Raw genomic sequence first — 10,882 nt, forward strand, 5'->3', positions numbered from 1 at the left:
CCATTTCAGTTTTGAAAAAATCAAAATAAAATGATAAAAACTTCAAAAAGTAAAATCCTTCGAGAGGTAGTTATATTACTACATCTACTAGTTAGGAAAATTTAAAAACTACAATTTGGACATGTTTTGCAAAAAGTGTAGGGAAAATGTAAAACGGCTATAACTTTTGCATACGACATCGGAAAAAAACGTATAATATATCAAAAAATTCAGCACGAAAATCCGCATCCGATGGAGACGGCCTAGGGCCTGTTTGGAATTTTTTAGAATCCTCAAATTCCACAAGGAAAAAAAGATATGGTCAAATTTCAGTTTGTTTAAAAAAATTTGGTTAAATCTGGTCAAACTACTTATTCAAGAAGTATTAATGTTACTACATAATTATTCAAGAATATTAGTGTTACTAAATAATTATTTCAATTTTTTGAATTTTGGTCAAATCTGGTCAAACTATGGTCAAACTATGGTCAAACTATGGTCAAACTATGGTCAAACTTATTCAAGAAATATTAGCATTACTAAATAATTACTGTTTTTAGAATAATAGTTTCAAACTCAAATGGTGAAATGTGTGACTTCATGCTCAAGCTAAACTCCCGAGGGTTAATAGGATTGACATCTTACTACTGTCAGGAAAACAACAAGTGCAGACTCGGAAACGAAGGAGAATAGAACTCGAAAGTTAAGCGTGCTCGGGCTGGAGTAGTGAGAGGGATGGGTGACCGGTCAGGAAGTTAGATGATTTGGAATGAGTGATCCACACTTGAGCAGTTAAGAGAGGTGATTAGAGACTAAATCATCAAATAATTCAAAAAAAATTAAAAATAAAGAATCAATTTTTTTCCAAAATTTTCAAAAAAAAATTCAAAAAAACCTTTAGTACCGGTTGGTAACACCAACCGGTACTAAAGGTCCCCCATACCAGGGCGCGAGCTCACGCCACGTGGTGGCACTTTAGCGCCGGTTCGTGCCGAACCGGTACTAAAGGGGGGGGGGGGCTTTAGTGCCCACCCTTTAGTGCCGGTTATGGAACCGGCACTAAAGGCCCTTACGAAGCGGCGCTAAAGCTCCGTGTTCTACTAGTGCCTCAACAATAATAACATAATTGGATCACATAACTATCCCTCAACATGCAACAAAGAGTCACTCCAAAGTCACTAATAGAGGAGAACAAACAAAGAGATTATGGTAGGGTACGAAACCACCTCAAAGTTATTCTTTCCAATCAATCCATTGGGCTATTCCTATAAGTGTCACAAACAGCCCTACAGTTCGTACTAGAATAACACCTTAAGACACAAATCAACCAAAACCCTAATGTCACCTAGATACTCCAATGTCACCTCAAGTATCCGTGGGTATGATTATACGATATGCATCACACAATCTTAGATTCATCTATTCAACCAACACATAGAACCTCAAAGAGTGCCCCAAAGTTTCTACCAGAGAATCATGACTAAAACGTGTGCCAACCCCTATGCATAGGTTCATGGGCGGACCCCGCAAGTTGATCACCAAAACATACATCAAGTGAATCATGTGATATCCCATTGTCACCACGGATATGCACGGCAAGACATACATCAAGTGTTCTCAAATCTTTAAAGACTCAATCCGATAAGATAACTTCAAAGGGGAAACTCAATCCATTACAAGAGAGTAGAGGGGGAGAAAACATCATAAGATCCAAACATAATAGCAAAGCTCGCGATACATCAAGATCGTATCACCTCAAGAACACGAGAGAGAGAGATCAAACACATAGCTACTGGTACATACCCTCAGCCCCGAGGGAGAACTACTCCCTCCTCGTCATGGAGAGCACCGGGATGATGAAGACGGCCACCAGAGAAGGATTGCCCCCTCCGGCAGGGTTCCGGAACGGGTCTAGATTGGTTTTAGGTGGCTACGGAGGCTTCTGGCGGTGGAACTCCCGATCTATTGTGCTCCCCGATCGTTTTAGGGTATATGGATATATATAGGCGGAAGAAATACGTCAGGGGGGCCACGAGGGTGGAGGGCGCGCCCAGGGGGTGGGGGCGCCCCCTACCTCGTGGCTTCCTTGATGCTTCCTTGACATGGACACTTAGTCTCCCGGGTTGCTTTCTGTAACACCCTCGATGCGGCTATATCTCCCACGTGTCGAAGCACGACTTAGAGGCATAACCACATTGAAAGCAATGTCGCAAGTGAGGTAATCTTCACACAACCCATGTAATACATAAGGGAAAGAGATACATAGTTGGCTTACAATCGCCACTTCACACAATTACATGAATAAAGCATTACAACATCCAGATACAATAAAGGTCCGACTACAGAACCAAAATAAAAGAAGACTACCCCAAATGCTACACAGATCCCCGATCATCCAAACTGGGCTCCACTACTGATCAACTGGAAATGAAACAACATAACGAACACGATCTTCAACGAGCTCCTCCTTGAGCTCGGTTGCGTCACCTGCACGGTATCATCGGCACCTGCAAACTGGTTTTGGAAGTAACTGTGAGTCACGGGGATTCAGCAATCTCACACCCTCGCGATCAAGACTATTTAAGCTTATAGGAAGGGTAAAAGGTATGAGGTGGAACTGCAGCAAGCGACTAGCATATATGGTGGCTAACATACGCAAATGAGAGCAAGAAGAGAAGGCAAAAGCACGGTCGAACAACTATGATCAAGAAGTGATCCTAGAACAACCTATGCCAAACATAACTCCAACACCGTGTTCACTTCCCGGACTCCGCCGGAAAGAGACCATCACGGTTACACACGCGGTTGATGTATTTTAATTAAGATAAACTTCAGGTTTTCTACAACCAGACATTAACAAATTCCCATCTGCCCATAACCGCGGGCACGGCTTTCAAAAGATCATATCCCTGCAGGGGTGTCCCAACTTAGCCCACCACAATCTCTCATGGTCAACGAAGGATATTCCTTCTCCCAAGACAATCCGATCAGACTCAGCATCCCGGTTACAAGACATCCTCGACAATGGTAAAACAAGTCCAGCAAGATCACCCGATGCCCCGACATCCCGATATGAGCCGCACATATCTCGTTCTCAGGGAAACACCGGATAAGCAATCCGTACAACTAAAACCAGCCCTCGAGTTTCCCTGAGGTGGCGCTGCAAGGGGCTCTAGTTTGGACCAACACTTAGACAAGCACTGGCCCGGGGGGTTAAAATAAGATGACCCTTGGGATGTGCGACTCCCAAGGGAAAAAGGCTAGGTGGCGAATGGTAAAACCAAGGTTAGGCCTTGATGGAGGAGTTTTATTCAAAGCGAACTGTCAAGGGGTTCCCGTTATAACCCAACCGTGTAAGGAACGCAAAATCTGGGAACATAATACCGATATGACGGAAACTAGGGCGACAAGAGTGGAACAAAACACCAGGCATAAGGCCGAGCCTTCCACCCTTTACCAAGTATATAGATGCATGAATTAAATAAGAGATATTGTGATATCCCAACAAAATATCCATGTTCCAACATGGAACAACTCCAATCTTCACCCGCAATTAGCAACGTTATAAGAGGGGCTGAGCAAAGCGGTAACATAGCCAAACAATGGTTTGCTAGGACAAGGTGGGTTAGAGGCTTGGCTTAACAATTTGGGAGGTATGATAAGCAAGTGGTAGGTATCACAGCATAGGCATAGCAAAAGAGCGAGCAAATAGCAAGCAAAGATAGAAGTGATTTCGAGGGTATGGTCATCTTGCCTGAAATCCCGCAAGGAAGAAGAACGAGTCCATGAAGAAGACAAACGGACGAAGTCGAACGGATCCTCACAAACGCAACGTTACCGGATTACCGAGAAGTACACCGGAAAGAAAGCAAACAACATAGTAAACAACCACCACATAAACATGGCATGATGCACAACCAAGTATGATGCATGTCCGGTTTAATGAAACATGGCATGGCAAAATGCACAAAACAATCCTACAAATTAAGTGGAGCTCAATATGCAACGAGTTGCATATTGATGGAACACCACATCAATTATTTAGTTCACTCTCAGTTAGGTACTCAACAAATTTAAATGTTTTTAAACATGGCAAGAGGTGAGGCAAAAGAAAACCACACATTTAAGCAAGTTTAAATGAGGCCGGAAACAACAACAAAAATTCCAATAAAACTCCATATGCATATTTTTAAGGTTTGGTACTGATCTTCCCTAAACACAATTTTAGAGTTATTAAACATGCAAAGTAAAGCCACCATGATAATATAGGCATTTTTCTACCCCATTTACATATAAAGATTATTAAATTCGGAGATACGGTTATTTAGTTATGAATTAAATCATTTTAGCATGACATAGGAGCAAATTTAAACAAACAGCAATTTAAACATTTTAGACATGGAAGAAAGTGGCATATTATGAAACTAGGCAAAATTCTAAGCAAGTGACATATATAAAACATTTTAATATGATGCACGGTTGATGAGTTTTTATATGCATGAAGTGCAAGGTTTTTTTTGCAAATCCCTGGTTAATTAGCAAATTCGCAGAACGAAAAAAAACATCCACTAGGCCGAAACTTGCTGGGCCAACAATGCAGTGGGTGCTGGGGGTGTGCTGCTCACCCATGTGCCTATTGGGCAGGCGGAAAAATAGAGGAGGCATGGCGCTGGGCCTGAAGGCGATGCAAAGGGGGCAGCCCGTATGCACTACCGCTCGTCCTCCCCGCTCGAGCGAGCGTAGAAAACAGAGGAGGCGGCGCACGGCATGGCAGCGTTCATCGACGGGTCCCGGGGGCGCGGACCAGCAAGGAGATGACTGGAGGAGGTAGATCCAAGCACGGGACGACAAGGCCAAACGGATCCGGGGCGGAGATGGCCGGCGGCGTCGACCTGCGAAGGGCATAGAGAGAGAGGCCACGATAGAGCAGAGAGACAGAGAGGGAGCGACGAAGAGAGAGGAGGGCAGGGAAGGCGGCCCGGTTCTGGTGGTGCTCCGACGGCTCTACTCGCTGGCAGCGAGGGCTCATCTGCAGGTGGAGGCACGGCTGCGGGGTGGAGGAGGTTGTAACATCCCAAATTTTTAATTTGGAATGTTATACATTAGGTCATCATGCATATCTATTTTATTTTGCTTTTGGTTTTGATCCTAGAAAATCCTAAGCAACTCAAGGACGCACGGAGAGAGTTGGGGATTTCGTTATTTACATATTTGAGTTTTCTCAAATTATGTAAACAGGATAATTTGATTTTATTTATTTTATCATCAATTATTTCTATTACAAAAATATGAGAGCAGGAATAAAATGACTTTCCCAAAATATAGAAATATTGAGGATTTAATAAAAAAATCAAATAAGATTTATTTCAGAGTTTTTCGGTATTTTATTTGAATTTAGGAAAAATGCGCGTTTTTCAAAGTTGTAGTTTGGGCCCAGATAAATGTACACTTTATCGGGCTTGATTTTAGAAACCCAGGAAAATTTATTTCGTGAATTTTGGAGTCCGTTTAGTATTTCTTTTTATTTTCTTCCAAGCGGAATTATTAAAAAAAATTGCGGAACCGACTTTGGGCCGTACTCGGCCAGGACTCCGCCTGGCCGGGGCCTTTATAAGGCGCGCCCGAGGCCCGAGCCGAGCCAGCCCACCACCGCCGCCCTAACCCTAGCGCGCCCCAGCTGCCGCCGCCGCCGCCGCCGCCGCCGGAGTTGCGCGCCGCCCGAGGTTCGCCGCCGCCTTGTTTTCCGTGCTGTTTTAAAAAAAAATCGTCGTTTTCCTTTTCATCGGATTTTTCCGCGGTTATTTTCTGATCGCAATTTCTGATCCGATTTTCGTTTTAGTATAACTTTTCGCTCGTTTATCGGAATAAGGCGATTCAAGCGCCTCGAGTTTCGTCTCGAAACCCTCTTTCCGAATAATCAATTTAAACATGTTTTTGCTACTGTAAAATTTGCCCTAGATCCAGATTACTAGAACGAATTCGTTTTCTTTCGCCGTTTGATTTCTTTTGCCTCGTTCGATTTGATTCTTTTGCAAACCAGGGTTCTTAAGTTGAACTTTCTGGTTAGATCTTCTATTTGAGTTGTACCTGTGCATTAGATGAGTACTTATTGTATGCTTGTTGTTTTTCTGCGATAGAATACCCGGAGTGCGCCGCCTGTTACTTCGAATCTCTAGGTTTCACGGATCATCAGCAAGGCAAGTAACACTTTGATCATACCTTTTTCTACAACCTAGTTTTATTGCATTAGATCAATTTTCACACATTGCATGATTAGGATCTAATTAAATTGTGGGATGGGAAGTAGATGAGGTAGTACCTATTACCTGTTTATTATCAAACCTTTGGGAGTTACTTCTACGTTTGCTTATTATGCCATGCTATGCTAGTAGACGTGGATTGGGTGAGTGAAATCCATGACAGATGTGAGATTGATAATTAATGGTTTATCTAAGGTGGCAACTTAAACACACATCTGGGTGGATTGAGGCACCTGGGGTTTCCAGGACTTGCCTATTTTTCTTTTGGACCGCCACCCAGGCTCAAAGGGATCATGAGATTATTCATACTAGAAACTTCCGTGTGCAGCCACAAGCTATTATGGGCTCTAGAATAGTTGACTAAGTTGTGCGAACTCTTACAGTGGTAGACTAGCAGATGTAGGGGATGTAGGTGGTACGGTCTACCCGATCGTAAGGTGCTAGCGCTTCTGAAAGACTATGTCTCGGTCATCCGTTTCTCAAACACCCTGTAGTGCGAGAAACCAAACGGAGGCGATCGAGTCTTGTGGGGAAAAGTGCGCAAACCTCTGCAGAGTGTAATTAACTAATCATGATTAGCCGTGTCCCCGGTTATGGACATCTTGAGTATCTAGTACTTGGATTTTCATGTGAATCTCAACATGTTACTCTAAAGTTAATTTTGTTGGGTTTAATGATGTTACTTTAATTGGGATTGAGAATGCTGTCAACCATTCTCAATGTTTAACAACCACCATGATAGTAATTAAATTTATTCCTTTGAAGTAGGGAAAAATTGGCTTTACGCAAAAACTGTAACCATAGAGCTTTCCACCAGCCAAATATGCATATAGTATAGCTGTTGCATTCCATTACTCTCTATGTGTTACCTTGCCAGCATATTCCATGTGCTGACCCGTTTTCGGGCTGCAACGTTAATGTTGCAGACTTTTCAGACGATGATTCAGGGGTTTTTAGGTCGTGGTTCTATACTCAGTGATGTTGTTGGAGTTGATGGACTCACTTATCTTCCAAGCCTTCCGCTGTTATCGTTATTAGATGGCCTTAAGCCATATTTATTGTAATAAGTTCTCTTTTGAGACACTCGATGTAATAAGTGTGTGATTGCTACTCTGCTATAAATCCTCTGAGTACTGTGTGGTGTCAGCATTACTGATCCAGGGATGACACCGGAGCACAGAGATCAGACTGTTTGAGGTCTGGTCGCTACAGAGATGGTATCAGAGCACCCGCTGACTGTAGGACATGACCACTAAGCTAAAGACCTAGATCACTACTCACTCTCTTCTCTTCTGACTTCTCATCTTTTCTACTCTTTAGGATGGCAGATGCAAGGAACAAGTTCACACAACCAGATGAAGATACACCCTTTGGACGCCACTTGAAGGAAGTCACTAGATACCTGAACATAGGAGTACCAAGCTTCATGGGAATCTACAACGCCACTTTACCTGAAAAAGAGTGCTGGATGATTCAAGTTCAAGTTCCAGGAAGGACGTTCATGCCAGTCACTGAGCCCATAGAGTTTTCTTGTGATGCACCAACTTGGAGTCTAGGAAAGAGCATGGCAGCTCACATCGCCATGGGACGCATTGGAGAAGTCTACCGCAAGGATCTTAAGGATACTATCTACCAGATTTGTGGGCGCCGAGATGAACACTGGGAGATGATCAGCACCAGGAAAGATAGATCAATTGCAACTTTTATTCAGGAGTTAAACCAGCACATTCGACGACAGGAGAATCAGATGTGCGCCGACATGATAGATCTGAAGCAGGCTAAGACTAGAATCAAGGAACTAGAGGAAGAACTCAAGGCTACACGTGAAGATTATGAAGAAGAAATTGAAGTATTGGTGGATAAGAATGCCGACCTAACTATGAAGCTAGGAATATTTATGGGAGGCCCGACACCAGTATATGAAGACGAAGAACCCAAAGAGATTAGCCCGGAAGACTACATCGTCATTGACGGCACCAACTCGGAACAAGATAGTAGCGATGATGACTATGTGGATGAAGCAGGAGCAGATATCATGGAGTCTACAACCGTAGAATATTTCTAGTAGACCACCTCATCAGTAGTAGTAGTCCACCATGTAAATATAGTAGTCCGAGCACTTTGCGATAGTTTGCTCGATTGTATGCCTTTGTTTGATTGAATGAAGTGAATTGTGTGCTTTTGCGTCATGTGCATATGGGTAGTGTTTTCTCTTTAGACCCCCTCTATTCTTATATCTCGTCTTTTCTAAAACCCTCAGATGCCTCCGAGACGTGACCCCGGATTTGCCTTTCCGCCGGAGCTCACCCAGTTGATCCAGCAGCAGAACACCTTGATGCAGTTGCTAGTTCAGAATCAGAATCAGGGGAACAATAACAACAACCCACCACCACCACCACCTGTTGACCACTTAGCCCGTTTTCTTAGGCTAAATCCGCCAGTGTTTTCCAGTAGCATCGAGCCGATAGTAGCAGATGATTGGCTCCGCAAGATAGCTAGGGAGTTGACCACAGCAGGATGCACAGATGTGGAGAAGGTTAAGTTTGCCGCACATCAGTTAGAAGGACCCGCAGCATCCTGGTGGGAGAATTTCACAACCACCTTCCTAGTCGACACTGTCACATGGGACCAGTTTCAGCAGGCTTTTCGTACTGCCCATGTTTCAGCAGGAGCAATGGCCATGAAGAAGCGTGAGTTTCATAACTTGCGCCAAGGAGGACGGACAGTTGGCCAGTATGTGGAGGAGTTTAGTAAGCTAGCACGTTATGCCCCAGATGACGTTGCTACGGATGCAGCTAAGCAGGAGAAGTTTCTGGAAGGACTGAATGATGAGTTGAGTATGCAGTTGATGGTAGCCACTTTCAACAACTACCAGGAGTTGGTAGACCATGCTCTTATGATTGAAGGGAAGCAGCAGCAAATTGAGAACCGCAAGAGGAAGTATGGACAAGGAAAGTATAATTCAGGAGCTCAGCAGAAGCCACGTTTTACCCCTAGGCCGGGAGGACATTTTCAGCATACCCATGGAGTAGGTAGCTCGCACAATCACAATGGCACCAAGAATGGTAATGGGAATGGAGGAAGCAATGGACAGAACCGCAACACCCCATCAACCCCAGCCAAGAAGGACTTGAGCCATGTCACTTGTTATAAGTGTTCGAAGCCAGGACATTATGCAAATGAATGTCCTGAAGGCCAAAATGGCAATGGAAGTTCTGGGAAGAAGCCGAACCCTTTCAACAGGGGACATGTGAACCACATTAGCATGGAGGAGGTTGAAGCTCAGCCCGATGCAGTAATAGGTAAGTTTTTGGTTAAGTCATTTACTGCACTCGTTCTTTTTGATACTGGTGCATCGCATTCATACATCTCAAGGGGATTTGTGGATAAGTATAACCTACCAACCCAAGCCCTTAGGTCACCCATGTTAGTAACCTCGCCAGGAGCCGAATATGTGGCTAGTCTATGGTGTGATCGGTTACCACTAAGGATTGGTAACTATGTTTTTCCCTCAGACCTAATAGTATTGGAATCTCAAGGATTGGATGTGATATTAGGCATGGATTGGTTATCAAAGTATGAAGGGAATATTGAGTGTGCTAGTAAGTCAATTTTTCTTACCACACCAGAAGGGAGAAGGATCAAGTATGTATCCCGGTATGTACCAAAGAGGACACAAGTAAATTCCTTATCAGGAGTTGTGCAGGAGGAAGTACCAGTGGTAAAGGATTTTCCTGATGTATTTCCCGAAGAGTTGCCAGGCATGCCACCGGATAGAGACATTGAGTTTTTCATTGAGCTATTGCCAAGCACTGGGCCAATATCAAAGAGACCATATAGGATGCCAGCAAAGGATTTGGTGGAAATTAAGAAGCAGATTAAGGAGTTACTGGATAAGGGGTATATTCGCCCAAGTTCTTCGCCTTGGGGATCACCAGTACTTCTAGTAGAGAAGAAGGATGGATCGTTAAGGATGGTTGTTGACTATCGAGGATTGAACGAAGTAATGATCAAGAACAAGTACCCACTACCAATGATCAACGATCTGTTTGATCGGTTGCAAGGAGCTAAAGTGTTTTCCAAGATCGATTTGCGATCAGGATACCATCAGTTGAAGATTCGAGAACAGGATATTCCGAAGACAGCTTTTACCACCAGGTATGGGCTGTATGAGTATACCGTTATGTCATTTGGACTGACTAACGCGCCTGCCTATTTTATGAACATGATGAACAAAGTGTTTATGGAGTTTTTGGATAAGTTCGTCGTAGTGTTCATTGATGATATCCTGGTATATTCGAAGAATGAAGAGGAGCATAAAGAGCATTTGCGTTTGGTACTTGGAAAGCTCAGAGAACATCAATTATATGCCAAGTTCAGCAAATGTGAATTTTGGTTGAAGGAAGTAGGATTCCTCGGACATGTTATATCTGGAGAAGGTATAGCAGTAGATCCCACTAAAGTTGAAACCGTGACCAAGTGGGAAGCCCCAACTACCGTTGGAGAGATCCGGAGTTTTCTTGGACTCGCAGGATACTACTGGAGGTTTATTGAGAATTTCTCAAGGATCGCGAAACCTATGACGGAGTTGCTGAAGAAGGATACTAAGTTCAAATGGACTGAGGAGTGTGAGGCAAGTTTTC

This window comes from Triticum dicoccoides, chromosome 7A (assembly GCF_002162155.2).
Source record: "Triticum dicoccoides isolate Atlit2015 ecotype Zavitan chromosome 7A, WEW_v2.0, whole genome shotgun sequence".
NCBI lineage: Eukaryota > Viridiplantae > Streptophyta > Magnoliopsida > Poales > Poaceae > Triticum > Triticum dicoccoides.